At 45.7% G+C, this 15,240-nt stretch overlaps 1 protein-coding gene across 1 annotated transcript in view; it reads left to right on the top strand.

Annotated features, from left to right (window-relative positions):
• The first annotated feature begins 3,937 nt into the window (after window positions 1-3,937).
• KIAA0355 (KIAA0355 ortholog) overlaps window positions 3,938-15,240 on the top strand; it is a 92,169-nt gene continuing 80,866 nt past the window's right edge. Inside the window, exon 1 of the mRNA XM_025368493.1 lies at window positions 3,938-4,476. The gene's annotated coding sequence lies outside the window, so the exon portion shown is untranslated. The remainder of the gene's footprint in view (window positions 4,477-15,240) is intronic.

The raw sequence follows: 15,240 nt of genomic DNA, 5'->3' as shown, positions 1-15,240 counted from the left end.
GAGATTTCTTGGTAAGGAGAGAATGTGAGTGGTTGAGAGCTCTGCATCTAAGCTGCTTGGATCAGATCCTGGTCTTGGGATGCTGGCTAATCTTTCAGTTTTCTGATTTGTAGAATGGGGATAATAGTAGCACCTTTCTCTTAGTGTTGCAGTAAGGGCTCCGAGCACACTCCCTGGCACCTGTGATAAGTATTCAATGAGAGTATTAGCTCTCGTTGGTGTTTATAAACTAGTAACTGGCCTCTGGTTCATACATCAGTCTTCTTTGAGCTTAGATAGCCTAAATAATCAGTCCCCATGAAACTGCTTGCTTCTGGTTGCATTGAATAAGCTGATAGACATTGGGAAGTAATGACAGATAAGCTGCTCCTAAACTGTTCATCCAGGAAATCCAGCCTGCAGTTCTAGGGAGACTTCCTGGAGAAGGCTGTTCTTGAGCTGAGTACCGTGGGAAAAAGTAAGTGCAGTGCCACAGCAAGAGGGGAGGACTCTTGGGCAGGGGCATGACACGTCCAAAGGTGTGAAGGTGAGAGCAAGCATGAGGTATTTGAGCTGCAGGAGATTGAGGGTAGAGTCTGGACAGCTGTGAATAAGGAGTAGAGGGAAATGACATTGGAAAGTGGGACCAGTCCTTGAAATAACTGATAACAATGTCTAACTAGGCACTAACAGCACTTCAGGTCCTGTGCTGAGTCCTTCGACTCACTGTGCTAATGAGGTTTGATGCTGAGGGCTTTGTCTGTATTGCCTTGTTCAATCCTCACAACAACCCTTTGATGTAGGTACTTACCTCTGGTATGTGTGGCATCATGTCACATGTCACCTGGCAGGTCTCTCTGGTTTTTTTTTTTTTTTTTTTGAGATGGAATCTTGCTCTGTCACCCTGGCTGGAGTGTAGTGGCAGGCTCTCCGCTCACTGCAACATCCACCTCCCGGGTTCAAGTGATTCTTCTGCCACAGCTTCCTGAGTAGCTGGGACTACAGGCGAGTGCCACCATGCCCGGTTTATTTTTGTATTTTCAGTAGAGACAGGGTTTCACCATATTGGCCAGGCTGATCTCGAACTCCTGACCTCGTGATCCGCCCACCTCGGCCTCTCAAAGTGCTGGAATTACAGGCGTGAGCCACCGCGCTGGCCTCAAAATATGAATTACCTTTTTTTTTTTTTTTTTTTTTGAGGCAGAGTCTCTCTCTCACCCAGGCTGGAGTACAGTGGCGTGATCTCAGCTCATTGCAACCTCCACCTCCTGGGTTGAAGTGATTCTCCTGCCTTGGCCTCCCAAGTAGCTGGGATTACAGGTATGCACCACCATGCCCGGCTAATTTTTATATTTTTAGTAGAGATGGGGGTTTCACTGTATTGGCTAGGCTGGTTTCGAACTCCTGACCTCAGGTGATCCGCCCGTCTTGGCCTCCCAAAGTGCTGGGATTATAGGCGAGAGCCACCTCACCTGGCCTCTGCTTCTTGATTCAGCCTGCACATGGCTGCCAAGGTAACTCCCGCTGTCTTATATAGGTTTAAAAGCTTTTTGTGATCCTGTTTCCTGATGAAGTCCAAGCACACTAAGATTCTCTGACTTCAAGAAAAACCACGAAGTTAAAATGTAAAAATATGTACATCTTAGAATTTAATCAAAACAGCACAGGTGCAGATGTAGATCAAGCTCAGAGAAATAATCAGTGAAAAAAGCAAGGTGCAGAACAACGTATATTTGCCCATTTGTGCTTTTCTAATTTTATTATTTTATTTTATTTTATTTTTTTTTGAGACGGAGTCTCGCTCTGTCGCCTAGACTGGAGTGCAGTGGCCCAATCTCAGCTCACTGCAAGCTCCGCCTCCCAGGTTCACACCATTCTCTTGCCTCAGCCTCCCGAGTAGCTGGGACTACAGGTGCCCGCCACCTCGCCCGGCTAGTTTTTTTTTTTTTGTATTTTTTAGTAGAGACGGGGTTTTGCTGTGTTAGCCAGGATGGTCTCGATCTCCTGACCTCGTGATCTGCCCATCTCGGCCTCCCAAAGTGCTGGGATTACAGGCTTGAGCCACTGTGCCCGGCCTCTTTTCTAATTTTAAACAAATTTCTCCACTTTTGAAGTAATATGTGCTTATTTGTTTTAAAATATATATATAGGCCAGGCATGGTGGCTCACGCCTGTAATCCCAGCACTTTGGGAGGCTGAGGTGGGCAGATCACCTGAGGTCCGGAGTTCGAGACCAGCCTGATGACATGGTGAAACCCCATCTCTACTAAAAATACAAAAATTAACCGGGCATGGTGGTGGGTGCCTGTAATCCCAGCTGCCTGGGAGGCTGCGGCAGGAGAATTGCTTGAACCTGGGAGGCGGAAGTTGCAGTGAGCAGAGATCGTGCGACTGCACTCCAGCCTGGGTGACAGAGCGAGACTCCATCTCAAAAATAATAAATAAAATAAATAATGTCTCCCTCTCTCAATAGATAGATAGATAGAGAGATACACATGAAATAGGTTTATAAGTGCAGAAATAATTTCTGGAATGACAGAAAAGAAACAGTGGTTGTTTTTGGGATGAGACCCCAGAAAACCAGGCTGTTAGGCTGAGTTAGCTTTTTCTTTGCATACCATTTTGTATGGTGTGAATTTTTTTCCCTGTGTATATGTATTTTCTTTCTTTCTTTTTTTTTTTTTTGAGACAGAGTCTTGTTTTGTTGTCTAGGCTGGAGTGCAGTGGTACAATCTTGGCTCACTGCAACCTCCGCCTCCCGGGTTGAAGCGATTCTCCTGTCTCAGCCTCCTGAGTAGCTGGGATTACAGGCGCCCGCCACCATGCCTGGCTAATTTTTGTATTTTTAGTAGAGACGGGGTTTCACCATGTTGGCCAGGCTGGTCTCGACCTCCTGAGCTCACCCGCCTTAGCCTCCCAAAGTGCTGGGATTACAAGCGTGAGTCACCGCACCCGGCCTATGTTTTCATTTTAACAATAACTTTTATAATAAATGTCTATGATATGTACATGGCTGTTGTGTAGAGTGAACGCAGCATAGAGGTTAAGAGTGAGGACTGTGTAAGACGGCTTGAGTTCGAGGCCTGCCCCTGCCTTGACCTCAGTTTACCTCCTCTGAAAATGGAGAGGTAGTAATACCTGCCTCCTGGAGTTGTAGCGAGGCATTACTGAGTTAATATTTGTAAAGTCCTTGGAACAGTTCCCAGGAGGTATGTGTTTGTCGTTGTCTGTGTTGCTCTGTCCCTGTGCTGTGCGTGACAGTAAGTGGAAAGATGTGTCCAGCCTCTGTCTCTGATGCTCCCTGTTCATTTGGAAGGGGAGAGCACCAGCTAATGACAGAGACAGCAGAGGTTGCAGGAGTCAGAAAAGGCTCCTTGGGAGCTGAGGTGGCCGAAGATGGTTTCATCAAATGGCAGATGTTAAATATGGGTAATTTCTAGAGGGAAAATAACACAAAGGGACTTTTTCCAAGGTTGTGTGTCCCAGCCAGCCTGAGACAGGCAGAGGAGTCAGAAACAGGACAAGAGCTTTGAGGAGGCCTGAAATTGGGACATGTCATGTGATGGCATGTCATTGTTATATGGCAGAGTTTTTCTTGGCATATATATGAGACAATGATATGATTTGTAAATGACGGCATCTTTGACTCAATGAAGTGTGGTGGCTCTGCCTTGATGTTTGGAATGGCTGTGAGGTGTTCCTGTGTGATGTATTTAACAATCCTCGAAATGCAGGGCACGTGGGTTATTGCTCATAGCCAGTATTGCTAGTGAGTGTTCTTGACGCAGGCTTCTACATTAACCGTGAGTCTGTTTTAGGATTCATGCCTAGATAGAGTATTGCTTTCCTTTTTTTTTCCAGTCATTTTGATTATGTTCCTTGTGTCTGGGCCACTGTCAGGTAAGTGTTTTTTCAAATTGACAGTTGCAAAGAATCATCATGGGAAGATTTTTGAAAGTGGAATTAGAGCGAGATACTACCTGAAAGAAAATATAATTTTCTTACTAAAAATGATTTTGGGATTAAGTACTAGCTAGATGCTAATTATGGCCAGGAAACCTGGAAATACTTGCGTCTTCCCTCACCCCACCCCCAGGTCCCAGAGGTGGATGTATGTGCATGGGAACAGAGGCTGGGGAAAGCTGGCTTGGTTCCCAGATTTGGGTGCCTCAGGCTCTGGTGACCTAGGCAGGAAGAGGCGGAAGTGGTTCCTCTCACTAGCCACAAGGACCTGTGCTGCTTTTGGGTGTCAAGGTGGGAGAGAATGCGCTGCAACCTTGTGCTTGAGTCACTTTGTAATATACTTTGTAATTCGAGGTGATGCCCCTCCTCAACTGTGTCCCTTCTGTTCTTTCCTCTGGCTTGGGGTTGAAAGAGGAGGGAGTGGTGGGCAGGGAAATGGGAGGAGCCATGACCTCTTTCCCCTCCAGCGCACAGGGCACTACTTCTTTTAGTTTGTTGCCTGGACTTAGGAGTTGGGCCCGGAGCTGCAGGAAAGTAAGTTTTATTTCTGAAAGTTGTTTTAACTTAATAGATTTTGGGGGTTCGAGGAAGTTTGTTTTCAACTACTAGAAGACCAGAATTAAGAATTGCAGTAGAAGATGAAATGCTACCCTCTTACTAGTACAGGGCCTCTTTCAGAGCAGTAGCTTTCATTTATGTAGACTGAGGGTATGGCGGAGGCTGTGCTTTATGGATGTAATCTTCAGCAGTACTGAGGCACAAGAGTTAGGCGACTTGCTCAAAGTTAGTAAGTGCCATTTATTCAGCTGATATTTACTAAGAGCAGGAATTCACATCTAGATCAGTCTGATTCCCATACCCATACCTGTAACTACTGCATTTTGGAAGTGTGGGGTTTCCATGAAGTTTCTTTGTATTGGAGCATCTACCTGAAAGGCGAGGAGCATTTTCTCCTTTTCCCTTATTAACGGTAAGCTCCTTGAGAGCAAGCATTATGTCTGTCTCTTCACTACTGCATCCTGGATGCTGGGAGCAGTGCTATGCACTTAGTAGAACCTTGGTGAACGTTTGAGTATGTGAAGGCTTATGGCGCAGATAAGTGGCAGAGTTGGAAGCCAGCCAGGAGGTGAACCATTGCGGGCCTGCTCTCTGGGGCTGTCTTCCCTGCCTAGCGAGTGGATGGTGAGGAATCACCTAGAATTTTCTCATTTTTTAATGTTTGACCTGCTGAAATATTTCTAGGGAAGAATGGGCTCCCTGGCTGTGACTCTGATTTTCTGTTTTTATTTTTTAATTTTTATTTTTTTGAGACAGAGGAGTCTTGCTCTGTCGCCCAGGCTGGAGTGCAGTGGCATGATCTCGGCTCACTGCAACCTCTGCTTCCTGGGTTCAAGTGATTCTCCTGCCTCAGCCTCCTGAGTAGCTGGGACTACAGGCGCCCGCCACCACACCCAGCTAATTTTTGTATTTTTAGTAGAGATGGGGTTTCACCATGTTGGCCAGGATGGTCTTGATCTCTTGACCTCGGCCTCCCAAAGTGCTGGAATTACAGGTGTGAGCCATTGCGCCAGGCGACTTTCTAGTCTTTTTGAGGGATGGGAAGGTTTGCTGGGTATGCAGGATTGGAGTCAGTGTTCTCAGCTTGGAAGAGATGTTACAATTTAGTGATAAAATTTTTTATGGATGCCTTAAATTCTCAGAAATGGTCTTGAATCTTAAGTTTATCTAAAATTTATATAATCCCTCTCTGTAGTGAGAAAAAAAATTTCTAAATTATAGTTTGATTTATCTGTTAATATATAAGCTTCTGGATAAATACTTGTTTTTTTTTACCCATGTGAGGTTAATTTTGGATAGATTCCATAGTGCAAAGTTGTTAAGAGTGGCAGTATAGAATTTTTAAGTTTTCTTGGGCCAAACATGGTAGTTTATGCCTATATCCCAGCACTTTGAAGGGCTTAAGTGGGAGGATCGCTTGAGGCCAGGAGTTCAAGACCAACCTGAACAACACAGCAAGACCCCGTCTCTGCAAAAAAAAATTAAAAATTACCCAGGCATGATGGTGTGTGCCTATAGTTCCAGCTACTTGGGAGGCTGAGGTAGGAAGTTGCCTGAGCCCGGGAGATCGAGGCTACAGTGAGCCGTGATCACACAGCTGCAGTACTCTAGCCTCGGCAACAAAGCAAGAGACTGTAGGGTCTCACTGCAGCCTCAATCTCCCTGGCTCAAACCATCCTCCTACCTCAGCCTCCCAAGTAACTGGGACTACAGATGTATGCCAGCACACTGGGCTAATTTTTTTTGTTTACTTTTAGTAGAGTCGAAGTCTTGCTGTGTTGCCCAGGCTGTTCTTGAGCTCCTGAGCTCAAGCAGTCTTCCTACCTTGGCCTCCCAAAGTGCTGGGATTACAGGTGTGAGCCACTGCGTCCAAAGTTTTGAAAACTTTTTTGGGATACTTGGGCTTTTTCACATACCACACTGTAACAAAAATAAACCGCAGGTTTCTAACTGGTGTAGATTGTTGATATATATATATATATATATTTTTTTTTTTTTTTTTACAAATTAGGTTTGAATAAATTATGTAATTGCTTTCTGATTTTTTTTTTTTTTTTTTTGAGACGGAGTCTTGCTCTGTTGCCCAGGCTGGAGTGCAGTGGGGTGATCTTGGCTCACTGCAAGCTCCACCTTCCAGGTTCAAGCGATTCTCCTGCCTCAGCCTCCTGAGTAGCTGGGATTTCAGGTATCCACCTCCATGCCTGGCTAATTTTTGTATTTTTAGTAAAGACGGGGTTTCATCATGTTGGCCAGGCTGGTCTCGAATTCCTGACCTCAAGTGATCCACCTGCCTCAGCCTCCCAAAGTGCTGGGATTACAGGCATGAGCTACCGCACCCGGTGCTTTGTGCTTTTTTTTTTTTTTTTTTTTTTGAGATAGGTCTTGCTCTGTCGCCCAGGTTGGAGTGCAGTGGCACCATCTTGGCTCACTGCAAGCTCCGCCTCCTGAGTTCATGCCATTCTCCTGCCTCAGCCTCCCGAGTAGCTGGGACTACAGGCGCCTACCACCACAGCCGGCTAATTTTTTGTATTTTTAGTAGAGACGGGGTTTCACCATGTTAGCCAGGATGGTCTCGATTTCCTTACCTGGTGATCCGCCCGCCTCGGCCTCCCAAAGTGCTGGGATTACAGGTGTGAGCCACTGCGCCCAGTCTGTGATTTAAAAAAAAAAAAAAATTTACTTAGAAATAAATTATTTTTACTCCCTGATTTACATTTGAATTTCCACCAGCAACACAATTTGTTGTCATGTTTTCATAGTACTTGGGAACATTTGATGCAGAAATTTTTAATGGTCCAAGAGTATTTTAGTAAATAGATGAAACCTTCATTTTACCTGAAAAAACTTTTTCGGAAGTTTAGGAGCCAGCTTTGTTCATCCTTTGGTGATGGGTGGTGGTTTGTATGTGTTTGTAGACAAAACTTTCCTTGGCGGGGATTTGCCCTTTGTTTTTGTTGTTTCTTCTTTCTTTGAAGGTCTCTGTTTAACAAAGATTTTTTTTGGCTCACAGTGTTCCTCTAATAGAATTCCTTCAAGAGTTCTAATACTAGTTTTGTTTTGTTTTGTTTTGATGGCAGCAGGTTCTGAGAATGAGCTTTTGACTTCGTAAGAAGACTAAAACAATAGTCTTAGAGTACAGTTAAGTCAATTTATTACCAGAAAATCAGACAGACAGCTGGGTCTGTCCTCATCAGGACCAAGTAATACTGGATTTTTTTTTTTTTCATTAAATGTTCACTATTTTTCTTTGTATGAAATTGAGGCCAGGCATAGTGACTCACACTTGTAATCCCAGCACTTTGGGAGGTTGAGGTGGGAGGATTGGTTGAGTCCAGGAGTTTGAGACTGGCCTGGGCAACACTGTGAGACCCCATCTCTTAAAAAAACAGGCTGGGCGCGGTGGCTCAAGCCTGTAATCCCAGCACTTTGGGAGGCCGAGACGGGCGGATCATGAGGTCAGGAGATCGAGAGCATCCTGGCTAACACGGTGAAACCCCGTCTCTACTAAAAAAATACAAAAAATTAGCCGGGCATGGTGGCGGGCGCCTGTAGTCCCAGCTACTTGAGAGGCTGAGGCAGGAGAATGGCGTAAACCTGGGAGGCGGAACTTGCAGTGAGCTGAGATCCGGCCACTGCACTCCAGCCTGGGCGACAGAGCGAGACTCCGTCTCAAAAAACAAAACAAAACAAAACAAAAGAAAGAAAGAACAAAGAAATTCAATATGTGGTGATTACTACCTGTTTCATTTACTTTTTTACTTATTAATGTAGTGACTGCTTAAAAAAATGTTATGCATTGATCTTCCTGTTCCTCCCCCACCAAAAATAAAAGCAAAAACAACAAACCACCCCTCAATTGAAACAAAATTAAGCCTGTTCTTTATCTATATGACTACTTAGCACATTTGACCTATTTTTTTAAGACCTCTTATTTTGAAAGTAAATTTTGGCTCCGTTGACCTTGTGGTTAGAAAAGTTGTTCTTCTGCTTAAATGAAATGATCAGTTGTTTGTAGATTACCAAATATAAAACTCTTCAGAACCGCTAATGATAAGTTGCTTTGGCTTCATAGAGGAACACCATGGTTTGTGGTGATAGATTGTTACAGAGCGAATGTCAGTACCAGAGGCGGTCATGGATCACCACGTGGAAGCAGGTTGTTCCCACGTGAGACTGGTAGCAAGCAGATGGTGCATCTGTCTCCTTTCCCACTGCATCCTGGGTGTCTGGAGCCTCACAGGGTTGACCTGTGTCACTGGGGGGGGGGGGGGGGGGGGCTGGGGCTGGGGATGGTTGTAGAAGCCTCTTTATTTTGCTTATGATAAATTCTGACACTGATTAGAAGGTTTATTCAGTAGTTTTTTTCCTATCTGCCTGAGTTTTCATAGCTCAATATAGGATAACCTGGGCTTCGGACTTTGTCAACCAATCAGTTATATAGTAGCTCTTTGTTTTGTTTTTAAAATTTATTTCTCTTTCTTTCTTTCCGTCTTTCCGTCCTTCCTTCCTTCCGTCCTTCTGTCCTTCTGTCCTTTCCTTTCCTTTCCTTTCCTTTCTTTTCCTTTCCTTTCCTCTCCTGTCCTGTTCTATCCTTTCCTTCTTTCCTTGTTTCCTTCTTTCCTTCCTCTTGCTGTGTTACCCAGACTGTAGTGCAGTGGCATGATCATAGCTCACTGCAACCTTGAACTCCTGGGCCCAAGTGATCCTCCTGCCTTGGCCCTCTGAAGTGTTAGGATTATAGCGTGAGCCACCACTCCTGGCCCTTGTTTTGTTTTAGTAGCTACCTGTTGACTAGAAAAATAGTTTAATCTTGGCCTCCTTAAAACTTTTTCATTGATATTTCTTACTCTGCTAGAACAGTTCAGTTTTTGCATGTCTTCAAGTGAACATGCTTTAGTATTAATTCCTTGGAATTAATACTTGGGTCCAGTTTTGTCCAATTTTCCTTTTGGAGCAGTGTTTCAGGCACAGAAATAGTCTGGGCTTGGTGGACCCCACCCCAAAGTGTCACTTCCTTTCCTCTGGCCTTGCTCTCCATGCCCTCCTTTCTCTTATGATGTTTTAATGATACCCTCCCTGCTCGGTGATTTGTGTTCAGGAAGCTAGGCAGTGATTACTTTTGTTTCTGCTTTGTGAACTTCCTCCCCCACTTCCTATTTTTACCGCAGTTGCACAGGAAATGAGGCGGCTCCTGGCTGGCTGCTGCTAAGCAGTGATTTTAGGTGGCAGAGGACAAGGCCTTAGGGCCTGAGCCATTTAAGGCATTTTCCACCTTAGTCTTTTCACTACCTTCTTCCTCTGGGAGTCATAGGAACATGATTTTGTGATTGGGTTGAAGTGACATCATGTCCTCAGCCTTGTGGGTGGAGATAGGGGTTGCTGTTTAGTTTGAGGACAGCACTTTTGTGAAGGAGGTAAGGGCTTTTTCAGCAGTAACAGTGTGGGTGGGATGTTGTGGCCCTGTGGCCTCTGCAGCTTGAGGGAAGGTTAAGTTGAAGGGAGAGGCCTTGTTGCAGGTAAGGATGGGAAGGTGGATTCTGGTTACTCTCTAGGGGGCCTTGACTGGCAGCTTGAAGTGAGCTGAGGAGCCCAGTCTGCTCTCTGATATCTTTGAGGAGGGCCTCAGCCTCTATGGCACTCTCCTTCTTCTGAACTCATGGCATTTGTTTTCTAAACGACTTATTTAGCATTTATCAGTCTCTTTTTTGATGATGCCTCTTTTTATCTTATGGACCGGTTATAGCTTAATTTATGGAGAAAGTTTGTATCATCTCCCCAGAAAGAAGTAACTTGTTATACATTAGTTAACTTGAATATGGAAGGTGCTCAAAGCATTAGTTTATCGGGGATTCTTAAGAGCTGCACTATTAACATTTTGGGGTGGATAATTCTTTGTAGGGGCTGTCTTGTGCATTACAGGATGTTTGGCAGCACTTCTGGCCTCTACCCACTGGATGCTACCCACTAGCACTTGCCCAGTGTGACAACCAAAGCATCTCCAGACATTGCCAGGTATTGGTAGGGCAGAGAGGGACACATAATTATACTTTTCCCCACTTGTTGAGAACCACTATGTTAAAGAATTGAATTACTAATTTATAAAATAGAATAAAGTAGAATGTTTGGTTCCCTGGGACTGAAGCCATTTGTTAGTTTCTACTTCCATATCTGACATTCTCATAATTCTTAGTTTGCTACTTAGAGTGTACTGTGCTCTATCAGCTTCAGCTAGCGTTCAGGTATACCTTCTGTGCACTTTTTTTTTTTTTTCTTTTTTGAGATGGGGTCTCACTCTGTTGCCCAGGCTAGAGTGCTGTGGCACAGTCTTGGCTCACTGCAACCTCTATCTCCCAGGTTCAAGTGATTCTCCTGCCTCAGGCTAACTAGTAGCTGGGACTACAGGTGTGCACCATACATGCACACCACACCACACACCATACCACACCCGGCTTTTTAGTAAAGACGGGGTTTCACCATGTTGGCCAGGCTGATCTCGATCTCCTGACCTCGTGATCCACCTGCCTCAGCCTTCCAAAGTGCTGGGATTACAGGCGTGAGCCACCGCGCCGGGCTTTTTCTGTGTACTTTCATTGAAAGAGCTAGGGGCTGGGCGCGGTGGCTCATGTCTGTAGTACCAGCACTTTGGGAGCTGAGGCAGAAGGATCGCTTGAGCCCAGGAGTTTGAGACCAGCCTGGGCAATGTAGGAAGACCCCATCTCTACAAAAAATCAAAAAATAAAAATTAGCTAAGCTACTTAGGAGGCTGAGGTGGGAGGAACATTTGAGCCTGGGAGGTCAAGGCTGCAGTGAGCTATGATCATGCCATTGTACTCTAGCCTGGGCCACAGAGCAAGTCTCAAAAAAAAAAAAAAAAAAAGCTAGGGCCTGAGCCTTTGGCAGGCTAGCTTCTTGTCCTCATAGAAGGCATTCTGTCAGCTTCTGTGCCTTGATTTTGCTTGCTCTGGGAGTCAAGTTCCTTGAAAGCTGAGTAGGCCGGGCGCGGTGGCTCAAGCCTGTAATCCCAGCACTTTGGGAGGCCGAGGCGGGTGGATCACGAGGTCAGGAGATCGAGACCATCCTGGCTAACATGGTGAAACCCCGTCTCCACTAAAAATACAAAAAACTAGCCGGGCGTGGTGGCGGGCGCCTGTAGTCCCAGCTACTCGGAGGCTGAGGCGGGAGAATGGTGTGAACCCGGGAGGCGGAGCTTGCAGTGAGCCGAGATCACGCCACTGCACTCCAGCCTGAGCAACACAGCGAGACTCTGTCTCTCAAAAAAAAAAAAAAAAAAAAAAGCTGAGTAGTAGTGCAAGGGTAAAGGAGGCGATGAGAAGCATTTAGGCTATAATAATAACAATAGGTAACATTTATGGAGCAGTTGCTATAGAACTGGCACTATGGTGAACAGGATTGGCAGGATTGAAAGGACAGGCTAGTCAGGGAACAGGACAGGGACCATCTGGTTTAGGTTAAAAGTTGGTTGTGCCTTTGACCAAGCAAGGCAGTAAATGTAGCAGGAGGAGTGGGAAATGGAAAGGTGATGGTAAAACTTTTTTTTTTTTTGGAAACATAGTCTTGCTCTGTTGCCCAGGCTGGAGTGCAGTGATGCACTCTTGGCTCACTGCAACCTCTGCCTCCTGGGTTCAAGTGATTCTCCTGCCTGTCTCCCAGGTAGCTCGGATTACAGGCGCCCGCCACCATGCCTGACTAATTTTTGTATTTTTAGTAGAGACAGGGTTTTGGTCAGGCTGTCTCAAACTCCTGACCTCAGGTGATCCACCCAACTCAGCTTTCCAAAGTGCTGGGATTACAGGTGTGAGCCCCCACGCCTGGCTGTGAAGAGGTAAAACTTGAAGACCCTGCGGAGATGCCTCATGGGTCTGGTCCTTGGAGAGGGAGGTCTTGACTGGAGAGTTGAATTTGGGAATTGTCAGCAGTGATATGGAGCATGATCTCCTTGAGAGAAGTCACTTTTCATTGCTCCAGCTTAACTTCGCCTCAGTTCCAAGAAGCTGACAGTCTTAACCATCTCCTAAGAGTGGTAAACAGAGTGCCGTGGTCTGGATATTTGACAGAGGTGGGATGGTGCGAGGATGGAGAGCTCAATCTCTCGCAGCAGATTGCCATGTCCCAGACCTAGCTGTGTGGTGACCATTCTCTTAGCCATGTGGTGAGAACATGAAGAACTCACTTCATCTTGTTAGATGCCTCACCTACCTTACGGGGTCATTGTGCTAACCTCGTAATTTGATAACATGGCCAGGTATGATGGCTTACGCCTGTAATCCCGGCACTTTGGGAGGCCAAGGAGGTTGGATCACTTGAGGTCAGGAGTTCAAGACCAGCCTGGTTAACATGGTGAAAACCATCTCGACTAAAAACACAAAAATTAGCCAGTCGTGGTGGTGCATGCCTGTACTCCCAGTTACTTGGGAGGCTGAGGCCGGTCAGTCACTTGAACCCAGAAGGTGGAGATTGCAGTGAGCTGAGATTGTGCCACTGCACTCCAGCCTGGCCAGCAGAGGAAGACCCTGTCTTGAAAATAAATAAATAAATACATAAATACATAAGTAAATTTGATAACATGTAAAGTGCATAGCACAGTGCCTGGCTCTTACCCACAGTTAATATCAGCTGTTTCAAGTTATTTTATATCTAAAGCTCCAAGTATAATGCTTGGCACGTCGTAGACACTTAGTGACTGGTCCATTTCTTTGGGGAGTACTTGTGTGGATGTGGCATGTCTTCACCAGCTTATTTATTTATTTTAAACAGAACCTTATTTCTAGAATCTAACTGCTGCCTCTGTGGTTGGCAAGCGTGACTTCACGAATGTTGTAAAGAAATATCTTTAAATACTGAGGGTGAACTAATAATTCAACAAATATCTATTAAATGTTTACAACGTGCTTAGCACCTTTGGATGTTTTGAATGAGCTCAGGGGTTCTGGGGGTTGGAGGTGGCAGGGAAACCCGGAGCGAACTGGCAGTTGTGATCTAGCATGTTACAGTACAGCAGAGTTAATGTTAAGATGGGGCTAAAAACAGGGTGTTACGGCAGCAGAGGAACCCCTCGCTCAGTCTGTCAAAGTGGTTTCTTAGAAGAAGTGATGCCTAAGTTAGACATCCAAGAGGAATGAGAGTGAGCCAAGAGAGCTTTCCAGACAGTGGAAATGAAACGTGTGGCCAGGTGGCGAGAGGGAAGATGGCACATGTAGGAAGTGGGTGGTATTGGGTGTAAGAAAATTGGGAAGGATAGTGGAGAGCTATAGTGGATTTTAAGCACAGAGTGGAGTGATCACATTGACTCTGGAGACACAGCATCCAGAGGGGAGTAGCCCAGGCATTTGGAAGATCACTCAGGAGGTGCCTCTGTAATTCAGCCAGGAAGTAAAAACAGTAGCCTTAAGGCCGGGCGCGGTGGCTCAAGCCTGTAATCCCAGCACTTTGGGAGGCCGAGACGGGCGGATCACGAGGTCAGGAGATCAAGACCATCCTGGCTAACACAGTGAAACCCCGTCTCTACTAAAAATACAAAAACTTAGCCGGGCGAGGTGGCGGGCGCCTGTAGTCCCAGCTACTCGGGAGGCTGAGGCAGGAGAATGGCGTGAACCCTGGAGGTGGAGCTTGCAGTGAGCTGAGATCCGGCCACTGCACTCCAGCCTGGGTGACAGAGCGAGACTCCGTCTCAAAAAAAAAAAAAAAAAAAACAGTAGCCTTGGTACGGCAGTGAAGATAGAAGGGAAAGGACTTGAGAGATACTAAGAAGGCAGGAAGGGGGCGGGCACTGTGGCTCACGCCTGTAATCCCAGCACTTTGGGAGGCTGAGGCAGGCGGATCACCTTGGGTCGGGAGTTCGAGACCAGCCTGACCAATATGGAGAAACCCTGTATCTACTAAAAGTACAAAATTAGCCAGGCGTGGTGGTGCATGCGTGTAATCCCAGCTACTCGGGAGGCTGAGGCAGGAGAATCGCTTGAACCTGGGAGGCGGAGGTTGCAGTGAGCCGAGATCTCGCTATTGCACTCCAGTCTGGGAAACAAGAGTGAAACTCCATCTCAAGAAGGCAGGAAGGATAAGACTGTGATTAATTGGATGTGAAGGAGAGTGAGGAGTAGAGGTAACTCCCAGGTTTCTGCCTTGTTCAAGTAGGCAGATGGTGATGTCATTTGCCAAGACTGGGAAGGCATATTGAAAGACTTGGGAAATTTGGTTTTGGACTTTTGACTTTGGGACCTGTCCACTAGGCAGTTGAATATTTGGGTTCTGGAGCACAGGACAAAGATCTGGGCTAGAGAGATGGATTTGGGAATCTTCCCAGAAGGAATATGTTGCTCTTAGAAACAGAGAGGGCACAACACTTAAGGTCTGTTAGAGGAGGAGTAGCTCAAAGGGGCAACTAAGAATGGCCAGAGAGGTATGAGGAGAGCCAGCACTAGCGTCTTTTTGTGTTAGCAACCTACGGAGTTGCTTCACTTTGTAATGTGGTAACAGATAAAGGGCGCTAAAAAAGTAGAGTTCTAAGGAAGGTCCGAGCAAAGCACTGAATTTTCCAGGCATTTTCTCTTGCCTGGATAGATATTTTAAATTTATGAATGTTGAGAATAAAATTCTTCAAAGCATTTTTCTAGAGTGCATTTCTAAATATGGTTTGAGTCAGTCTGAACTGACTAAAAACATGGAAATGGTTGGGCTTTGAACTTCATAGACAATAACTTCACTAATCTGCCTAAAGAATTT

This window comes from Theropithecus gelada, chromosome 19, assembly GCF_003255815.1.
Source record: "Theropithecus gelada isolate Dixy chromosome 19, Tgel_1.0, whole genome shotgun sequence".
In the NCBI taxonomy this organism is placed as follows: Eukaryota; Metazoa; Chordata; class Mammalia; order Primates; family Cercopithecidae; genus Theropithecus; species Theropithecus gelada.
This window is presented reverse-complemented; position numbering and strand designations above follow the sequence as displayed.